Here is a 20,242-nt window from a genome sequence, read left to right as displayed (position 1 = left end):
TTTCATTCCATCCAGGAAGAGCGCACACCAACTGCTGAAACTTCCTTAGCCTGACGAAGGGTTTTTGAACTCGAAAGCTTGCTTAATAATTATTTTCCAACTATCTGGGTTGGTCTAATAAAAAATATCAGATTCACCCAAGGAACTTTGTTTGCCTATTGCCCTTTGCTAGTGTGCCAGGAAGGGTGTTCCTGCACTGAGGGACTTTGTCTGCTTGGAATTAGTCTGAGCCAAAGGCCATCTTTCCTGATATCAAGGTCATAATGTTGAGTCACCTTCGGTTTGGGCTGGACTCAAATCAGCAAGTTGGAAGTAAAGGGGATCTGATGGGTCTGGTTCTCAGTCACTTCATTCCTGTGCCTGGGACTGTGTTGACAGTTCAGGAGGTTTTCATCCACCTTTGCACTCCCTGTGTTTTGGGGCCATCTAGAGGCCTGCCTGGTGGAAGTTAGAGCAGCCTCAAAGCTGCTCCAGTTTCCCATCTGCTTCCCATGTCTTCCTGCTGGCTCTGTGAAGCAGAGAATGGATGCAGCAGAAAGCACACCCTCTTTTTACCTTATTCCAGCTCCTGAGTAGGGCTAGTGTAGGATGCTTTCACCAGCTCAACACCACCTGATGTGACTGACTACCTGCTGGGTATCGGAAGGTAGTTCTTTTACTGCTTTTGTCACAAATGGTCTCAGTGCAAGTACAATTCAGGCTGCCTACAGCCTTCATTCCTTGAGCCACTGCATTAAAACCCACATTCACTGGGATGCTCTGATGGTTGTGGGAGGAGGATTTACCTCTTGGATGTGCCTGAGTATTTGGTGTGCTTGTGACCCGCAATCAGGCACGTGGCATCATTAGTCCCGAGTGAAGCCTGTGACGAGCTGCCAGGACAGCTGGTGCCAGGTGAAGGTAACAGCACCAGTGTTTTGCCCCTGAGATAGCAGATGGAGTCAAGTACCCAAGGCAAGCAACAGGCTATTGCCAGAATCCTGCTGTTTCCCTGCATAGGTCTGGTGCACAGGAGGGCCCGTGCTCAAGGAAAATCCCTCAGTTCTTGGAGTGTGCAACTGCTGAGACCAGCCACAAATTATTGTCCTCATGTCGAAGATGCCCACTGCAGAGGTTTCTATCAGGCAGTGAGTATTAACCATCTCCCTGCCAGCCCCTGCATAGTCTGTGTCCCTTCACACACCCATTACTATGGTGCTCATGAACTTGGTTCTGTGGGATACTGGCAACGTGATACCACAAGATGAGGTGAGGAGTTGGGAAGCTTTCATGAGATCTGATGACTGCCTCCATTGTTTTCCTATTTGTGGTGAGCCCCTTACAGACAAAGATCCAGACCCCTCTCCATTCCCACCCCTTCCTCTGCCATAGGATCCACAAGAGCGTTGCTGAGGGTAGCAACTTTAATCGAACAGCTGTGCACTAGTGGAGCAGTGGTTTTTTGTCAGGGCCTGATGGAGATCACACCAAGGAATATAGGAGCAGAGTGCTATAAATGGATGAGCAGTGTGGGATGCCTCATTGCATAGAAGGAATCACTTTATCCAGTTTCCTTCCTTGTACACTATCAAATATCCCTTCTGTCAGCCTCCCACCGTCAAGGCTGTTGTTTTTGGCTGGACCTGAGTTCTAGTCCTCCTGGAGTCATTAGCAAAGCTCTCGAGCTTTTTGGATACAGGTGCACTTGGGGTGTAACACAATAACTTCTGTGGTATTGTCATGCACATGGTCAGATTTTGCTATAAGTCTGATGTCACTCTTTGGCAGATTTATTCCAGATTTGCACCAGTGAAGCTGAGATCAGAATCTGGCTCCAGGGGGGAAGAGGGAGGTTAGGGCAAGGGACAGGCAATATCTCACAGTTGTCAGTCAGTAGCTCTTTAATGACCAGTGGTGTGAGTTTAAAGGGAGACTCCTGCAGTGTATGCAGATACTATCCATGGCTGCTGCTCAGACTAGTGAGGTTCACCAATGCTCAGCCATTTCAGTCAAGTCTTTCAGGTTTAATTGGGCCATCTCCAGGAGGACAGTGGCACTGGTCCAGCGGCTTTTAGCATGCTAGGTGCCTATGATTCCATGTGAGAAGCAGTGAGGTCATGGGTGCACAGACTCTGCTGCACGTATCCTGATGGCAGTGAGTGCATACTGGATATTGCAGAACCAGGGCTCAGAAGCATACACAGTTTCAGAGAGACCTGGCTTTACACACATGAGTCCTTCCACTGATGATGAAACAGCAGTATTTGCATGCTTAGGTGCTTTGCCTGCTCGTTATAGTGGTTAACAGAAACTTCCTTCCAAATGAAATGCTGCTGGGGTCGAACAAGGTACTTATTTGATAATGCACATAAATGCCACCACACACATGCTCTAAGCTATGTTCTGAATACCATTGTATTCCATTGGAACAATATGGGAAGTTTAAGGAGGATGTAATTACCCCATGGGAAATAGGTCTGGAGTTACCAATTTGTCACCCCTGCTTTTGAGAGAGAGCCACAGGGACTTTAATGGCAACTGAACAGGTATGCAACTTCACATCATGTCCAGGAGATGGCAAGCAAAAGTAGCACTGCGTTTGCTTGATGAGAGGTTTGCTTTTCGACACTAAGAGATGTGGCCCATTAGTATTGTAACCTTCCCATATTGGCGCTGCAGAACTCAGACCTGTTTATTGCAAAAACAAATCCATGCAAAACTAATTAGAAGAAACCCCTTGTTAGGTGCTTATGTGAAGCAGACAGTCCCAAAAGGGTAAAGCTGTTTCCTTCAAGAGGAAAGCATGGGGGGGTGGGGAAATACACCTCAGTCTTTAGTGAACAAATTGATATATCGGGAGGGCCTGGACAGTTTATATTAAGTGGTAGCCTGTTTGGGTTAGTGGGAGAGGAGCAGCCTGTCAGCCTTCAGAGAGACTGGGTAGAGCCTCCCAGCATTACCAGCATGAGGACAAGTATTCAGAAATATTTTCATGAAAATAAAAAGAGAGATTAAATGATAACCTGAGGCCACTTTGACTTTACCAGGAAATAACCATATCGTGGGCTAGCTGATCTAGGAGGGCGGAAGATGTGGTTAATAGCCCAGGGTGTTTTTATTGCCTCCAGTTTAGTAGGGATCTCCCAGCTCTAGTGTCCAGAAAGGTGCTCTTTGCTTTCCTTTTTTTAATTTTTTTTTTCCTCAGGCCAAATTAGTCAGATCAGTTCTGAATTCTGTCGACTGAGCAGAGCTCAATCATTCAAGTCTGTGTGGTGCTACCACCAGCAAGTACCCTCCCTCCCAGACTCCTCAGCCTGGGCCTTCGGATTCTCCCAAACCCATGGCAAGCACCCTACATGCAAGCTCCAGGGCAGGAGGTCTTGGGGTTCAGATGCCTCTGAGTCTTGCTTGCCCTTAGCCAAAAGGCCAAAGGAGCAAGCTAGGGAGAAATCCCTCATCTCCATAAAAATAAAACGTGTAGCCAGCTTCCTTGCATTGAGAGGCTATAGTAGACTCTTGTAGAAGAACCTGTATAGCCCGTGGCTAGGTCTCTACTCTTAACTACACAGTGCCGTTCAGGGTGATCTTGGCCCACAAGAGGCCTGCATTTGATGGACTATTGTCAGTCCCGCTGCTCCAGCTGGCTCCTGTCCTCGCAGTTCCCAGTCCATATGCCTGCAGCAGACATGGTGACCTCAACTTCTGACCTTCTGCCTATTTCCCACCACCTTTGATCCCAGCCTCCTTTGCCTTCTTCATCCTGCTCCTTCTCCTTGCTAAGTGTATATTCCCCACCATCCCTCAGCTCAGGTAAAGAAAATACCATCTCTGAGTAACCTAACATATGGGTTTGGGTTAAATGACAGGGGCCAAAAGTGGAGGCCAGCATGTTCAGTGTGTGCATAGGGGTATGAAAATCTGAGTGCAGCTACCAATCCGAGTGCAGGGATTTGAATAATTACCAAAAGGTTACTGAAAAATAACCATATAGCAATTATGCAAAGTGCGACCCATCAGCCAATTGAAGTGGAAATTTGAGAAATGAGGTCTCAATTACGTAACTCTTCAAACAGGTCATCCAGATTTTCTGACTGGCTAATGGACTCTGCCTAGCATAATAACTATATATTTTTTTCCTCATAACCATGCAAATGATTATGCAGATCCCTGCACTCTAATTAGTTTCTGCCCTCATCAGTGCCTGCAAGTGGCCTGAAAATCCCATCTCACTGTAATTTAGGATGTGCTCCTAGCTGCACAGAGAACATCTGGCATCCATACAGCGAAAAGCATGAATCTCAGCATGGCTCAGCCAAGCGTAAGATGGTAGAATGTGCATCTCCTCCAACCAAGGCTGTTTCCATGTTCCGACAGCAAAATCAACCTAGTGGTCAGGGCAGATGATACTCTGGCATGAAGAGCTGCTCTGTGGGATGAAGGGATGCACAACAATTTTAATTAAGGCAAGAATCCTAAGCCTTCTTTTATTCTATGTGGTATTTGAGCTATTTTCTAGCATTTCCTAATCTCCTTGATCTGTGGAGATTTCTCCTCACCCTCATCAGTACTGCTCTCTCTTCCTTGAATATTTTCCGCTGGTTTTTGGCAGGTACTATATAAAAAGTCAGCTCCTGCTACCCCAGCTGGGGATGATGACAAGAATCATTCCTTCCCCTAAACAGGACTTGTGCTAAAACACCCTACAAAGGGAGGACAGTATCATTGTCTCTGCTTTATTGATGGGGAAACCAAATCAAGGCAGACAAGATAAATTATTGTCGAATAATACTGTTTGGAGAACAATCTTTGGATCAGATCCCTGGTTGGGATCAATGAGTGAAGCTCCATCGAAGTCACCCCCAGATTGAGCGTAGGGTTGTAAGTGACTTTGCCAAGGTCACAGAGGAAGTTTGTGGCAGAGCTAGGAACTTAAAACTGTGTCTCTAAGTCCCAATGCAAGTGGTGCTTTCACTATGAGGCTGTCCCTGCTCTGGAAGGAATTAGCCTCAAGTAGTAGTCTCAACCTTTTTTGGACTTGGTGGCAACCCTGGCTAGACTTGAGACCCTTTGGAAAATGCCAGCTCTTAAGCTTTCACTTTTGTTTTTGACTACAGAGAAATAATAGAGCAGTCTTTCGCTTGCAGAGACCTCAGAAAAACCACAACTATGGATTCCTATTTCAAATCATGTTTGTAAACCTATCAGTACTAACATTGTGTGGCACTCTGTGGCACCCTTGAATGGATCTCAAGGCACCTTAGGGTCCTGTGATGCCCTGTTTGAGAATAGCTGGCCTAAGGGAAAAGTTGAATTGGTTGGGCTAGCCCCCACCCCCCACTGTTTAGGTGTGGTGTCTTTGTAGCTAGCATGTTTCTTAGCTCTTCCCAAAGAGGAAAGCTAGTGCTGTGCTTTGAGAGAGCCTCAGAAGCCAGCTGTGAACCAGTGCGGAGCACTGGTATAAGGGGGACATTAGCAGGGGTTTTAGAGCAACTAACAGAAACTCTGGAGAAGCTAAGCAAGGCTCCAGGTCTGACTGACAGCAGGCTGCTGCTGTCAGTGCTCTGGGCTGGAGAAGCCAGGATTAACACTGAACTAATCCAGAGCACTTAATACATGAGTAAGAATCGAGCAGCAAACTCTGAATCCTTATTCCCACCCGTCAGCTGCAGCTGAGATTTACTCTTCTTTCCCTAATCCTTGGCTGAGTGGAATCGTTCTCCCTGACCTCTCTGCTGCTCCCACCTCCAAGGGATAAGGAAGAAACCAGGCTTAGATCTGTGCAGCTGTGCACCAGGGAATGGGACTGCAGCAAAGCCAGAGCCCTCGAGAGGAGATGACCCAAACACAAAGGAAGTTGAAAGATGGGGAAAAAATAGTGCAGAAGTGGCTTGGCTTGGGGGAGGAATGATGGGAGAAATGCCAGTGGCCTGATGCAGGCCTCAGCACAGGAAACACGCCTTTGTCAGAGCCCCAGAGTGGATTTTTTTGACATGTAACACTGAACATGCTCCCTGTGCAACCGTATGCAAGTGCCTGGCCGCTTGTGCCCAGTAGTTGGTGACAGAAGCCAGACCCCTCAGGGCTGGGCTTTTCTTGTGTTTTCACAGCAGGAGGATAAGAAAGGCCCAGTGTGGAGGGGAGGTGGGATGTAGTGGATGCAGATGGGAAGAGGTAGTGGGGGAAGGTGTCTAGATGCCTGGGTTTGGAGTAAGTGAAGACCCAGGTAGCAGGAAAGGAGGGGTCATAGCTGATCCTGGGCTCTGTCTTAGCAGTGCCTGGAGCAGTCACTTCTCAGGGAGCTCCCACTTGGAGCCCCCTGCTTCCTCATGCTTCCTTTGAGAACGGCCGTGCAGCGAGGGCCGAGGGAACCTGGAAGCGCGTGCAATTTTAAATGCGTTGTCATCTGCCAAAGCTAGGGTCATGAGCTGAGCTTCACTTCACGAACCTGCCTGCCACAGGTGGGTGCCCAAATACTTCTTATTCTTAATGGGATGTGGGTGCCCGCATCCCTTTGCAACTTTGACAGTCTCTGACTTTATTCCATCCCATCTGTCTTTCCCCTTCTCCATGGAGCTGGGCCTGCACGTTGACAACCAGCCTGTGGGAGGTGGGGGGCCCACTCAATGCTCAGGACCTTCCAGGACTCAGCCCCACGTAGCCAAACCCTTCTTCTGTTGCAAAGCTCCATCCAGGTGCTTTGGGTTTCACTGGCAGGGCGTTTAAACTGCATGACTTGGTCCTGTGGAACAGAAATGAAGTGGTCTGAGGAGACAGGGCTGGGGCTGCTGGTGCATGTTCCCTGGATCTGCTTGGGAGTCCTGACAGCAGAGCTCTGGGAACAGGGAGGATGGGACGGCTTTGTCTTCAGTAGCTGGAGAGGTGGGAAGCGGCTTAGGTTGGCTGGTTTGCCGGTTATGGACAATGCACTTGTGGATGTGATTCTAGTCCTGTGGTGCACTCTGTCTGGTGAAACCACCTACAGTCGTGTGTGCATATAGAAAGATGTTGGATTGAAACTGACAGTTTTCTTGACAAGAAAGGCCCAGGTGCCAGCCCCCAAATCACCAGCATCTCAGAGACTTGGCATGGCAGATTGATCCAGGCAGGGAGATGAGCAGCTCATCAGACTGGCTCCTATCCCTTGGCAGAGGCATGGTGGGAAGGTGAGAGGAACTCAGGACTCTTCTGCTGATATGGCCTCTACCACATGCCCTGATGTGGATGACTGAGTGGGATTGCTGCAGTGAGTATCTCGCCTACTTTTACTCTGTCTCATGGATGTGGTTTTACACGGCCACATCGGCATGGCATTGTTGTGATCTGAGAAGCTGTAGGCTGCACTGTCCTGTGTGCAACGGCTGCTCATTCTCTGTCCAGTGTCAGCTTCAGCGCTTGACCACCCAGGCATGCTGAAGTCCACTGCAGATGTAAGATCCTGCCTCTGTACAAAACCCACAATTCCCAGCATTACAGTATTAGCCAGGACTGTCCAGCTTAGAGTCCCAGATTGGATTCATGAGCCAGACACCAACCATGGATTAGGTTTGCATATTGCATCAGAATTACTGTTGCGTGTATTCCACTGGGGAGTGTATTTATGTAGTAACTTCAGTTGTGGACAACTTGAATGTCTGTATATAGGACACTGGGGGAGACGGCCTGGCACCTACTGGTCTCCCTCATCTCTCCTCTGTTCCCTGTATAAAAGGGAGAAGCCACAGGGATGGGACTGGCAGTGAAGAAAACAAAAACATGCTGGGGTAGCTGTTATGAGAGGGCCACGCTCTTCCTCTCTGCATCTCTTTTAACTGCTATTAATGGGGACAACTTGCTCAGCCCCACATGGGGATTTGAGATGGCAGACACCAGATGGATTTTTTGTCCCTCACAGTTGTAAATGATTTATTGTACTGAGATTGAGAGCCAGCCCCAAGAGATGGGGCAGGGGGAAACTTCATGTCTTAACACTTCCATAATTTTTGAGGTTGTAGGTGCACAGCTGAGTGAGGCAGTTCAAAGGTAATTGCCCCCTTCTCTCTCACCTCAGCATGCACTCCTCAGCCTGAGTAAGAAACCACCACCACCATGAAGTCAACTGAGGCAGTCAAGAGAGCAGACTGTGGGCAGAGGTTGGATATGTGGAGAAGCTACCTGCATGTATATCTGTTGTAGCCCCTACCAACGGCTTTAATGTTATAAGTGTTTGCCTTGGAGGTTGATCTTGCACCGGAGGTGTTCCCTGAAGGCATGGGGCATCAATTAGGGTCACTGCTATAGGTGGCACTGAATCCTGTGATTGGATAATGAGAATAGAGCAGTGATTCACTGAACTCCTGGCACAAGATAAAACCTTGCACCTCTGCCCTTCTGATGCACTGATTCACAAACCACTGCACTTGCTGACCCAGTCTGGTTATGTCACATGGGTGAAGAAGTTTTAGTACAAAAGCCTAAGAAACAGTGTGGTCTCAGGAGAATCCACTGTATGTTGATTGACAGGTTACATTGTGGCTCCCTGTGTTATTGCATAATACATTATTTGTAACCAAAGTCAGAATCTAAAGTTGTTATAAGAGAGTAATTGGGAAATGTTCATCTTCCATTGCCCTACAGTTTTGGTATCACTAATGGTTCAGGTTTCGGGGACTGAAAAAGCTGACAGGGAGTCTCTTTCCAGGCAGTGGTCCTCAGCACATACCTGGGTAAACTCCCACTCTTGGGCTCTGAGCCTGATTGATACAGGGCCTGGATCTGCACTGCCCTATGCAGTGTGTGATGCCCCTGCAAAGTAAAGTAAAAGCTCTGTTATCCAGCATCCCCCAGGAATGGGGGATGCCGGTTAATCAAATATTCCGGTTAATCAAATGTGTACCATCTGGCGCACTCCCCGGCATCAGTGCGCTGGGGGACAGGGAGGGGTGCAGGCTGCTTTGCCCTGGGCCGTGCGCCAAAGAAGTAGCAAGAACTCTGCTCACGGAGGTGGCAGCAAAACCCGGAAGTGGTACTTCCGGTTTTGCTTTTTCCATGTCCCTCGGATGCCAGTTAATAGAGTTTTCTGGCTAATAAAGTGCCAGTTAACACAGCTTTTGCTGTACTTGTAAAATGCTGCCAAGGTAGAGTGCCAGCCCTTTATAGCCCCTTTGCAAAGGTGGAAAAGCCCAGGCAAGATGCAGGATGTGGAGAACTGAGCCCTGTGTACATAGGTTTCTGCCAGGCTGAATCCCTCAAGATTCTTGTTTTATAAATATATATTTCACTTCTCAATACAAGTTCTTCATAAAGCAAGCCTCAGCTCACTTACTCTTTTCAATCATTTCCCTAGCTAGGCTTTCTGAGTCAGGGTTTCTTAGCAAGGGTTCAGGATGGTACGTGCCCCTCCCAGCCCACCAGTTCTTGCTGCAAGAACCTGCAGAGGGAGCTTCTGGGACTGAGCTCCACCGTGCACAGTGGGTGCAGATCCCTTCTGATGGGCTCCTCCAACCATGCTGCCTCCCTGTGCAGCCGAACAATAGCAGGACTGTGGACGTGGCGACCTCATTGTCCTGGATGGGGGCTGGCTCCTCAGGAAGGTCTTGGTGCTAAAGTGGAGAGGATTTAGTATCTTTGGTGTCTGTGGTTCAGAATATAGCCCGGGTTGCAGCCTCAGTACAGGATCAGGCAATGAAAGAAGATGCTGGTCTGGACTGGGAGGATGATAGGGTCAGCATGGGGCGAGAAGATCCCTGGGTCACCTCACCCACCTCCTGGCACATGTAGAAATGGAAAGTGTTGTTTAACACAACCTGGCCACTCACAGCAACATAGGAGCCAACCAAGGGCTCTTTTGGGAGCAAGGTGATGATCTTGTGGCAGGAGCACAGGGCTAGGAATAATATTTGGGTTCTGGGTGCTGTTCTGCCACTGACTGCCTGTGTATGACACGATCTCTGTGGCACCTGTGGCAGGTAAAGTAGGGTGTAATTTTTTTTAATTATTATTTTTAAGGAAATATTTTTCATGTCCCAGGTCAAATTAACCAGATCAGATCCAAATCTGTTTGAATCATCCAAGAACCATATGTGGCCCTGCTACCAGCAAGTATCCTCCACCCCAGGCTGGGGCTTCAGATGCTTCCAAATCCTTTGGCAGGCATCCTAGCCCCAAGCCCAGAGACTTGGCGTTCGGATGCCTCCTAGTTTCGCTTGCCCTTGGCCATATGGCCACAGGAGCAAAAGTAGGGTGTAAAGGTTTGGCCACGTGGCCTGATTCACTGCGGGGTGCTGAGATCCCACCGTGGCAGCACCCAGCACTCTGAACTGCATGCTCCCTCTCCGGCCTCGCCTGTATGCCAACTTTCCCACGCACTGGCCGGGAGCTCCCCCAGCTTTCCCTGCCTAGTGCAGTACACATCAGCTGAGCTGGCTTTATCTCTGCTCCTTGATCCAGGGGAGAGGCTTTCTTCTGCAGTACTGTGCCACAGCACTTTCTGTTTAATTGGTCCTTTTGAACCAGTTCCTTTCCTCCCCCCCTTCCCTCCCTGAGCCAGTTCCACCCTGGGCAGTAATTATCCCTGGAAACTCCCCCTCCAGTCACTGCCTACCTCTGCTGCACTGTGGGATGCTCATTATTCACAGTGACAAAGCCCCTTTGATCACTGACGAGCACTCTGAACCATGTGACCCTGGAGGGGGTGGGACCTTCTCTGCTAACACATCCAGGAGGATTGAGTGTTTCAACTGCTTGGGTGAGTCTCCTCATGCTCCCTTTGTTCTTTCAAATAATCCCACTTCTTCCTGGCCGTGGGCTTCACACAGACCTGCTCTCTCTCCCGCCGCAGGTTACCCCGCAGGGCTGCGGGCGCGCAGTGCAGGGCGAGCTGGGGGACGGGGCAGATCCTTCTGCTCCGGGCTTGCTTGTGACAAGACGACTGAAACGTGCAAGGCTCAGGGCACGCAGGCTTCAAACTGCTTTTCCATGGAGATGGGCAGGTTTCAGCCGGGTGCCAGCTACTTGCTGCTGAACCCCGCCGAAAGCTTTTTGCCTCCAGTCTGAGTCACTGTAAGGAGAGAGAGAGACAGGGATGGGGGGAATTTTGTTTCAATGCCCTCTCCAGATTCTGCAGCAGACAGAAGAAAAAGAGCTTTGTGCTTCACAGCTATCTCTTTGTAAATATTTGGCCAAGCGAGCCGAATGCTTTAATTTCTGCCTCTGATGGTTTCCTTCCCTTGCTTTCAAAGGCTGTTCCGCGAGCAGCTTCACTCTCCTTGAGGCAGAGGCATGAGACTTCGCTGTAACTTTCCTCCAGCCTTTATCTAGCGAGCTGGCTTGCAAGAGTTTGGTGCAAGTGGCTGGTGTTTTTCCTGTAAGCCCCAGAGGTAGGTCTGGGTTGGGCACCTTGTGCCTGTCTTTAAACTGGACTTAGCATTTCTCTGTAAACCCGCGTTCACAGGTTTTGGTTTGAGGCAACGTCTCTGCTGCTGCCTTACGTTAACTGATGGAAACTTTGAGGTCTGCAGGAGCTTTAAAGTGTGGGAGGGCAGGATGTTTTCTCTGACACTGACTGGGGGGGGGAAACCCCTGCTCTTCAGTTTATCGCTTGCAATGGCTGGCTGTGGACCGAGCAGCAAGGATTGGGGATGTGTGTGTTGAAATGGCCATGGGGATGTGTTTGTTGAAAAGGCCATGGTGTGGGAAAGCTCAGGTTTTGCTGTGTGAATGCTTTATCTGAGACTTCTCAGGCAGCAAGTATTGGAAGGAGGTGTCCCTAAGGCATAGCCCCCTCCCCCAAGGTATAGCCCTGAAGTCAGTGAATCTGGCCTGATCCATTTACTGCCACAGGCATCTCTTGGCCCCTTTCTCGCTGTTCTGAAGGATGCTGCTTTTCCCATAAGGGGCTGAGCAAGCAGCTGTTTGTGACTCTGCCATTGTTACTGGCTGAGCGACTTAAATGTTTCCAGTTGCACACTAGACTGTCTAAGGGTTTTCATAGATTTCAGAGTTTAAGGCCAGAAGGAACCAACAGCGGGTCTCTTCTGACCTTGTTTAGCACAGGCCACTGAATGCTGCCCAGAGGCCCCTATATTTAATCCAGTGATTTGAGACCAAAGCATTTCAGTCCTTAAGAAATTAAACTGTTGCCAAGGCTGAGACTTGCAAGGCTTTCTCTTTGTTAGTTCCCTCACTGTTCAGGGTGCTTGCATGTATTACTGATGCAGAGAAAAGAGAAGACTGGAAACCAGTGCTTGAGTTTGGGGCAGGTGTCTCACAGGCTGCAGCCTCACATGGGCAATTTAATATTATGTGCATTTCCCTATGTTGTGTTGCCTCTGATGCCACCTGTGCTGGTTAAGCAGGAAAGCTCTCATGTTTTACAACTGATCTGAGCTGCCACTGTAGGGGGCTGCAGTCACCCTTGTGCTGGTGACTGCGAGGAGGTCTTTCGTATTCGGACTTAGATCTGGGCCAGATGCTCCTTGCAGATGCATCCTCTATCCCAACGTTCACGTGCTCTTGAGCAAAGGCAGTGGCTGCTTTTACTAAGTCGTGGCCACGTGGGTCTTGTATTTTGAGAGAGTAGATCTCACTCTTCCAGGTACTTCTGCTCATCTCCTTCTGCAAGGTCACACAAGGGGTGCTTGGTGTGGCCATAGGCTAGTTACTTGTCTTCTGTATGCCTCAGTTTCCCCATCAGTACTTCTTCTGTCAAGGCTTTGCGATTTATGGATTGAAAGTACTGTCTTGGAGCTGGATCTCCATACTATTTTATTATATAAGACATTCTTCTCATTTGGAGCATATTTTCTCCTTCCCTTAAATCCTTGGGCTATATCCCCCCACTGCACTCGCACACAAACACTGCCACAAGAGGGCAGGTCTCTAATCAGCCCAGCTCTGATCCCCTCTGCCTTCCCCTGATTCCTGACTTCTGCACTGCATTTTCAAAAGGAGAATTGCCCTTGGTGTTTTCCAAGTAGGCCTCTCATCAGTTAAATCCCCTTACTGCCACTTCCTTGGCCTGGTGCCGTAGATTTGTCCAGGGCACAATGTGTATCCTGCCCGCTTTGTATCGTGTACATGTACAGGCTATCATAAGGATGTTTATAGTAACACTTTGTGATACATTAGTATCAGGTGTGATCTCAGTAAAAGTTTTTGTCAAAATGCATGTCTGTTTCACTGGTAATAGAGCAAAATCTCTTAGTGGGCTCTGGGGGAGAAATGTTCCAGTCGCATGGATATGTCATGAGAGTGATATAACAACTGTGATGTCAGAATCATCAAATAGGATGCTTTTCAATCCTGACAGTTTTCTAATCCATAGGGTACTGGTATGCAAATGAACCAAAGTCCAAGTGTAGACCGATTGGTTGATTAATCAGTGATGTTCTACACTTTTCATTCAACCAATGTTCCCAACTTTTTTTAACTCATCAGTAAGATGAAGAGGAGGGAACAGTTTCCCCACCTCCTTCCCTTACAGTCCCATGTCTCTTCCCCTCCCCCCACCACCCCGCCCTCCCAGCAAATTTTTAAATTATAAAAAAAAAAAATGTTATACCTCATATCAGGGGTGTCAAGGCCATGGCCTGCATGTGGGTCTGGCTTATGAAGCCATGCCATTTGGCCCATGGTGCTGGTTGATGGGTTGGGAATTCAGGGTCGGGATGAGCAGGATGAAGCTTGCTGCCTGAAATCTGGGGTGTGGTGCTCTGTTAGAGACATATGCTGATGATGGGGTTGTGTGTGAGGGAGACGGGCAAGTAATGGCTGTGTTAACCCTCCCATACTACCACCACTGCCCCTTGCCTCACTGCTGGAGGTGGGTCTCGGTCTGCAGATCTGGCCTCAAGGGCCAAGAGAATTTGATACCTGTGATTGATATGCTTTTTACAGACCCTGATTTTTATATTAACATTCTTGGATGCCTTTACTCTGAAGCAGTGAATGCAGGAACTCTGTAACCAGAGGAGGTGCATGTTGGCGGTTCTGTTTGCCATATGATCTCCCCAAGCTTCACTCTAAATCTTCTGAAGGCAGCAGCCTTGCAGTCTGGTAATTAGAATGGGCAAATGAGAACCAGGATTCCTCTGCAACTGTTCTGCTTTGTGACTGCAGGCACGTCTCTCCGCTTCTCTGCACCTCAGTTCACTGATCTCTAAAATGGGACTAGTGTGTCCCTAACAGGGAGTGTAATGAGGCTGTATTCATTTGCACAAAAGCAACCCCCATACAGGAGTCAGTTGGATATGCATTTCAGTGGAACACAGCTGAGACGTTACCCAGGGTTCAGATGTGGCATGTGGAATTTCAACGGAATTGGATTCTTTTGGGGAAAGTTTGAGTAATTGCTGAGGGGGCCAGCTTGAAAATCAGGTTTGTTCTGGTAAGATGGTTTCAGCTTTAATTATAGTTATTGCCACTCCAGAATGCGGGTAAAGCACTGTGTGATATGCAGCTGGCATCTGCCAGATACATGCAAAGCATTCTTACTCCCTGTCCCCAGTGCCTGGGTGTTTAGTCTTTCCCCTCTCAGTCAGCTATGCAGCTGTGCCCCTAGTCTGTAGAGAGAACAGTGGGGTTGGGGCTGGGGCTTAATGATGCTGTCTACAACACATACCTTGGTTTCTACTGGAGAGTCTCATGCATACTCAGAAGAGAAAAATCAAAGTTGAACCCTCCCCATTCCTATGTGAACAGCCTCCTCTGGGCCCTGGGAGCTCCAGCTTTGGGAGCAGAATCCGTCTTCCTCAGAATTCAGGGACCCTTGGGAACTGCAGCGTAGGAGCTGGCACGGTGTCATGAGAGTGCTTAAGGACCCCGCGGAGCAATAATATAGTTCCCACTGAAATCACTACCTGTAATCCCTATCTTCTTTATAGCAAGAAACAGAGCCTCTTTGTTAACCCCATTGCTAGACAGGGAGCTTGCCAACTCTCTCTGGCTTAGTGAGTGCCCTGGCCTTTTTACCCTAAAACATGGCTCCCAAGTAATGGTCAGAGAAAAGCTGACTGGTCATGTGGTGCTGGCTCCTTGCTTTCACCTGCTAAAAATATATCCAGTGCTTTCTTAGCCCAGTGTTTTCCATGTAAGCCATTGCTGCTCTTGGCACACAGTAGTTGCTTGATTGACAGTGACAGGGGAAGGGTCTCCAGGACTCAGAAGATGTAGGTGTGCTGGGATGAAGTTTAGGTGCTCGGAGATCAAGCCTCTTTTTTCCTGCTTTGATAAAGCCAATCATAAATGATGTTCTTCTGTACTGCAGGGATGTGTGCCTGAGCACAGTGTAGGAAAAGGAGTTCCTATGCTCTCCACAGCCAGTCCACTTAGTCCCAATCTCTTGTCTGAATGAGGGCTCTGATGAGCACTGGGGGATTGTTCAACAAGTAGCAAGAACCCCTGGAGTTCAGGGTTACATGCCTGTGGGTGGAAGGAACTTTTGGAGCAGAGAGGAGGATGAAGCCAAGCTTGGGATGATTCTCCAGTGGTGGCCCCCTCTGCATCCTCATTTGGGTTGCATTTTGCCATGCTAATTGCAAACCTCCCCTTCCCCCATGTGTTTGAATGGGGCTCAGCATTGTTTCTCCTTTCCTTTCTCATGGGTTAGCTGGGGTGGGTTAGCCCTTCCCCGTCTGTGGCATTGCCCCTGCCTCTTTTCCACTGGGAATGTTTACAGCCGGTCCCCCCTGATTCATAGATTTAAGACAGCCCCTGGCTGCCAGCCCCTTCCCTGCTGGGCACAGAGGCTGAAAGTACAAGCATGTGAAGTCAAGCTAGACAGGGGCCTTGCCCACACCCTGCATGGGATCGGATCGCTGCCGGCTCCAGTTTTAGCCCATTTCAACTTCTGCTGAGTTTCTCCAGCAGCGCTTTCCTCTCTCTTTCACCCTCCCTCCACCCCAAACTGATCAGTGACACTCACTTCCTGTAACAGAGCCCTCCCATTGTTTGCCACTGACCCCAGCGCATCTCCAGATTACATCACGGTCCTTCATTTCCTGCCCGTGGTGGCTGAGCCTGGAGACCCTCCTCCCAGGGGGGCGCTGCGTCCTTACCGCTCATGCTGGGAACTCGATTGCCATGTTGTGTTCCCAGTGCAGCGTGGGACCATGCTTTCCCACACCATGTCTGGAGGCTGATGCCAGCTAATTTCACCACAGACTTGTATGCCCAGACAGCAACTGTCAGCTCTGACTCTGTTGTTCTCCCCCTTGAAAATAGGAGCTGCCCCTCCTCCGTTTCGGGCAGTAGGACTCTTGTCAGACTGGTGGGCCAAGCTGTTTCCTGCTCTGGCCTCCTATTTCTTGCAGAAGGCAAGGTAACCTTACAGGCTATCTAAATCAGCCATGCATAGCTGAAGCTTTTGGAAGAAGCGGCGTACATCTTCAGACTAACACGGCTAACTATCTTTCTCCTGTTTCTTGACCGCTGTGCCCAGGCTCTGAATGAGAGTAGTGGGGTAGGTGGGACTGGGCACAGTGAAGACAAGACCAGCTAACGGGGCTGGGAAAGGAGAATAAAAGTCACAGACTTTATCTGTACCCGAAAGGTTGGGGCAGCTGGCAGGCGCCTCCTCTGAGGCACCCGCCTCCAGCTACCAGGCTGCAGAGCAGAAGAGGCCTCTCCTTGTTCTCTTCTCAGAGAGGAATTATCATATAAATACTGCTGGCCTGGTGCCTCAGAGGTTGCCTTTTCTGGGGCTAAGGAAATGCAGATCTTGGGGAGGGGAGGCAGGGTGAGACCCAGCTTCAGGGTTTCCTCCCCATTTCTGCCCCAGGAGGTGTTTTTGCTTGGCAGAAAACATGAGCTTTTCCTTCCAGCGTGGCCGCATGAATGTGAGCTGTCTTCCCCAGGAGAATGGGTTTGCAAGCAGAGGCCACTCTTCTGGTAGGAGAACAAGATAAATCAGCTCTGAACAGCAGGGTAATACCAAGGTGAAAGGATCCCAGTAGAAACAATTGGAAACTTTCCCGGAGAAATGGAGTTGACATGAACTCCTGACCTGGTTCCTCTGGATCTGGGGAGAGCTCTTATCCCAGCGAGTTCTCCGTGACCGGCTCCGCTCTGCATGGGCAGACCGGGTGGTCTAGCGCAGCACGGTTGAGACAAAGCTGCTGGTTGCGGGGAAGGGGCTATGAGGGCTGCCATCCCTGAGGAGAGGCTCACTGGCCGTATCCCTGGGAAAGTTCCCAATTAGAGGAGAGCGAGGGTTTCCCTCTGGGGGATGCTGGATCTGAGTCCAACAGGCATGAGGAGGAGTTAATGAGAGATTCCCAAGAATATGCTAGTGAGGAATAATGCTGCTGCCTTGATTGTCTGAATTTTTCCAGTGTTCTGCTGCTCTGTTAAGCATTAAGACACAATCACCCTATGCAAGGGAAATGTTAATGGATGGATTTTCTCATCTCCTGAGACAAGAGAGGGAGGGTAGGTTCCTCCCCTTCCTGCCAGAGTCCTCACAGCTGCACCCAATTATCCCCCACTTTGACCCCTACCCCCACACAAACTCAGGTTTGAGGCCCAGCAGCTTTGTTTGATAATCAGCCACTCTTGGGCAGGGGGGGACATGCTGCTCTGGCTGTACCATGTGTTTTCTCCACAACCCTGAGAGTTTGAGCTGGGGCTGTCCCATGTGGCCGTGCGACCTGCACTGCTAGTCCATCTGCATGTGCTGCCATTGCCTTCAGCTCTTCATCACAGCCTACTGTCATCCAGGCTTTCTTCACTTCAGGCACAGTGAGGAGTTTAAGTTAGAGCCTTCTACCTAGTGCAGGTCAGAAACCTGGTGGCTCATCCAGCTACTTTCCAGTCCCCAGACTGTGATGCCAGCCACGTTACTCCCTTGTGTCATTGGCTGCAGAGGCTGGCATCCCATAATCACGCTGGCCTGATGGGTCAGTTAGCTTGGGCAGACCTTTGATGTTGGTGGCAGGCACACAGACAGCTGCAGATCTATAGCTGGTCCTGAAGAGCCTTTGTGGACTTTACTGTGTGTTGTGTTGTGTTGGTTACTTGGTCCCAAGAGAAGGAACGAAGTGGTGAGCTCTAGCATTAACTCTGCTTGCTGACTGTGCTGGGCTGGAAATTACCAGTGTTCTTGCAGTCAAAGAATCATAGAAAGTTAGGGACCTCAGGAGTCATCTAGTGCAACCCCCTGCTCAAGGCAGGCCCATCCCCAACTAGATCATCCCAGACAAAGCTTTGTCTAGTCAGGTCTTAAAAACCTCCAAGGACGGAGATTTCACAACCTCTCTGGGTAACCTGTTCCAGTAGTAAGAAAACTCCCTGATATCTAACCTAAACTTCCCTTGCTGCAACTTGAGCCCATTGCTCCTTGATCTGGCATCTGTCCCCACTGAGAACAGTCCTGCTCCACCCTCTTTTGAACCCAACCCCCCTTCAGGTAGTTGAAAGCTACTGTTAAATCCCCAGTCAGTCTCCTGTTCTCTAAATAAGCCCAGATCCCTCAGTCCTTCCTCATCAATCATGCCCCTCAGCCTCTTCACCATTTTTGTTGCCCTCCACTGGACTCTCCAATTTGTCCACATCCTTTCTGTAGTGGGGGGCCCAAAACTGAACACAGTACTCCAGATGTGGCCTCACCAGTGCTGAATAGAGGGGAATAATCACTTCCTTCAACCTGCTGGCAGCGCACCTACCGATGCAGCCCAGTATGCCATTAGCCTTCTTGGCAACAAGGGCACAATGCTGGCCTCATACTCGCCATATTGCCCACTGTAACCCCCAGGTCCTTTTCTGCAGAGCTGCTGCCCAGCCAGTCGGTCCCCAGCCTGCACCGGTGTGTGGGATTCTTCCATCTTAAGTGCAGCACTTTGCACTTGTTCTTGTTGGACCTCATGAAGTTCCTTTTGGCCCAACCTCCAATTTGTCTAGGTCCTGCTAAATCCTCGCCCTACCCTTCGGTGTATTTACTACTCCCCCCCCACCCCAGCTTGGTGTCATCTGCAGACTTGCTGAGGGTGTACTCTGTGTTATCCTCCAGGTCATTGATGAAGACATTGAGCAAAACTGGCCCCAGGACCAACCCTTAGGGCACTCCACTTGATACCTGCTGCCGATTAGACATCGAGCCATTGATTACTACTCTCTGAGCCTGATGCTCCAATCAATTTTCTATCTACCTTGCAGTACATTCATCCAGCCCGTACTTTCTTAGCTTGCCTGGGAGACTGTATCAAAAAACTTGCTAAAATCAGGGTACACCACATCTATTGGTCTTCCCACATCCACAGAGCCAGTCACCTATTAGTCCTATTAGATCCAGTGGTAGTATCTAGCATAGAAGCAGCACCGGAAGATCTGCTTTGACATGGGTGCATGAGGAGCTAGGGTCTTGAAATGAAAGCCATTTTACTTATAGACCTCCACTTTATATTCCTCTTTGTCTAAGTACTGCATGTCTTTATGACCCTGCTGATACAGACACATGGCTCAGATCCTGCAAAGTGCAGAGCACACTTCACTCACTCCCCTGAAGCCAAGGATTGTTTTGGAGCGTGGTACCTGCAGGACCTACCCCTCCCAGTGCCCATGTTGTCCGTGGCCAGGACATGCGGCTGTACTGTGCGCTGGTTTCCCAGGGAAGTGTTTCCTCAATGGGGAAGCTGATGGCAGGAGCAGAGGTGAAGGACGTCATTGACTGAGCATTCACTCCCCTTTGGTGCTGCTGCACAGAGATAAACAGGAAGATTTTATCAGCTCATTTATCACCACAGCCAGCGAGCTTTTGCTGGGGGTTGGGACCAGGCAAGGGCTTCTTCTCAGGGTGGTTAAGATGCACGGCTCATCATAAGGAAATCAACTAGCCTTTGTCACCCCCTGTTGAGTCCATGCTTCCCACCTGCGGGTGCCAGTTGGCTGGGGTTCACTGATACTTCAGGGCAGTTTTAAATGGTGTAGTGATAGGCGTAGCTATAAAAATGTGGCTGGCTATCTCTGCCTGGACCCTCCCTCCCTCCTTTAGTCCTTTACTCAGGTGTCTCTTCGATATCAAAATATCAGCATTATTATTAGCAGAACAGCCCCAGCAGCAGATGATGCAGCTGTCTCTATAAACAACCTGTGTATGGCGAGCTGCTATTAATTAAGTTCTGGAAGAAGGAGCAGCATCTAATTGGCTGCAATAGAGACAGAACTGTGAATTTCCCTTCTCATCAGGGTCAGGTTTTCCTAGTTGCTTTTGGTTTTGTAGCACTGAAGACCAGAAAAATCTCACCCCAGTAGGAGTTCCCAGGAACACCAGCCCCCTGCCCCCCCCTTCCGCACA

The 20,242-nt window shown here is 49.4% G+C and overlaps 1 protein-coding gene across 4 annotated transcripts in view; it reads left to right on the top strand.

The window, feature by feature from the left end:
- Positions 1-20,242, top strand: part of SEPTIN9 (septin 9) — a 237,846-nt gene that overhangs the window by 160,801 nt on the left and 56,803 nt on the right. Inside the window, exon 1 of one of the 4 annotated variants that reach the window (XM_014601898.3) lies at positions 10,599-10,702. The exons of the other annotated variants lie outside the window; for them this stretch is intronic. The gene's annotated coding sequence lies outside the window, so the exon portion shown is untranslated. Of the gene's footprint in view, positions 1-10,598; positions 10,703-20,242 lie in introns of those variants that run through there. 4 annotated transcript variants of the gene reach the window in all.

Source organism: Alligator mississippiensis, chromosome 8, assembly GCF_030867095.1.
Source record: "Alligator mississippiensis isolate rAllMis1 chromosome 8, rAllMis1, whole genome shotgun sequence".
NCBI classification, from domain to species: Eukaryota; Metazoa; Chordata; order Crocodylia; family Alligatoridae; genus Alligator; species Alligator mississippiensis.
Note: the sequence above shows the minus strand (reverse complement) of the source record. Positions and strands in the feature narration are given on the sequence as shown.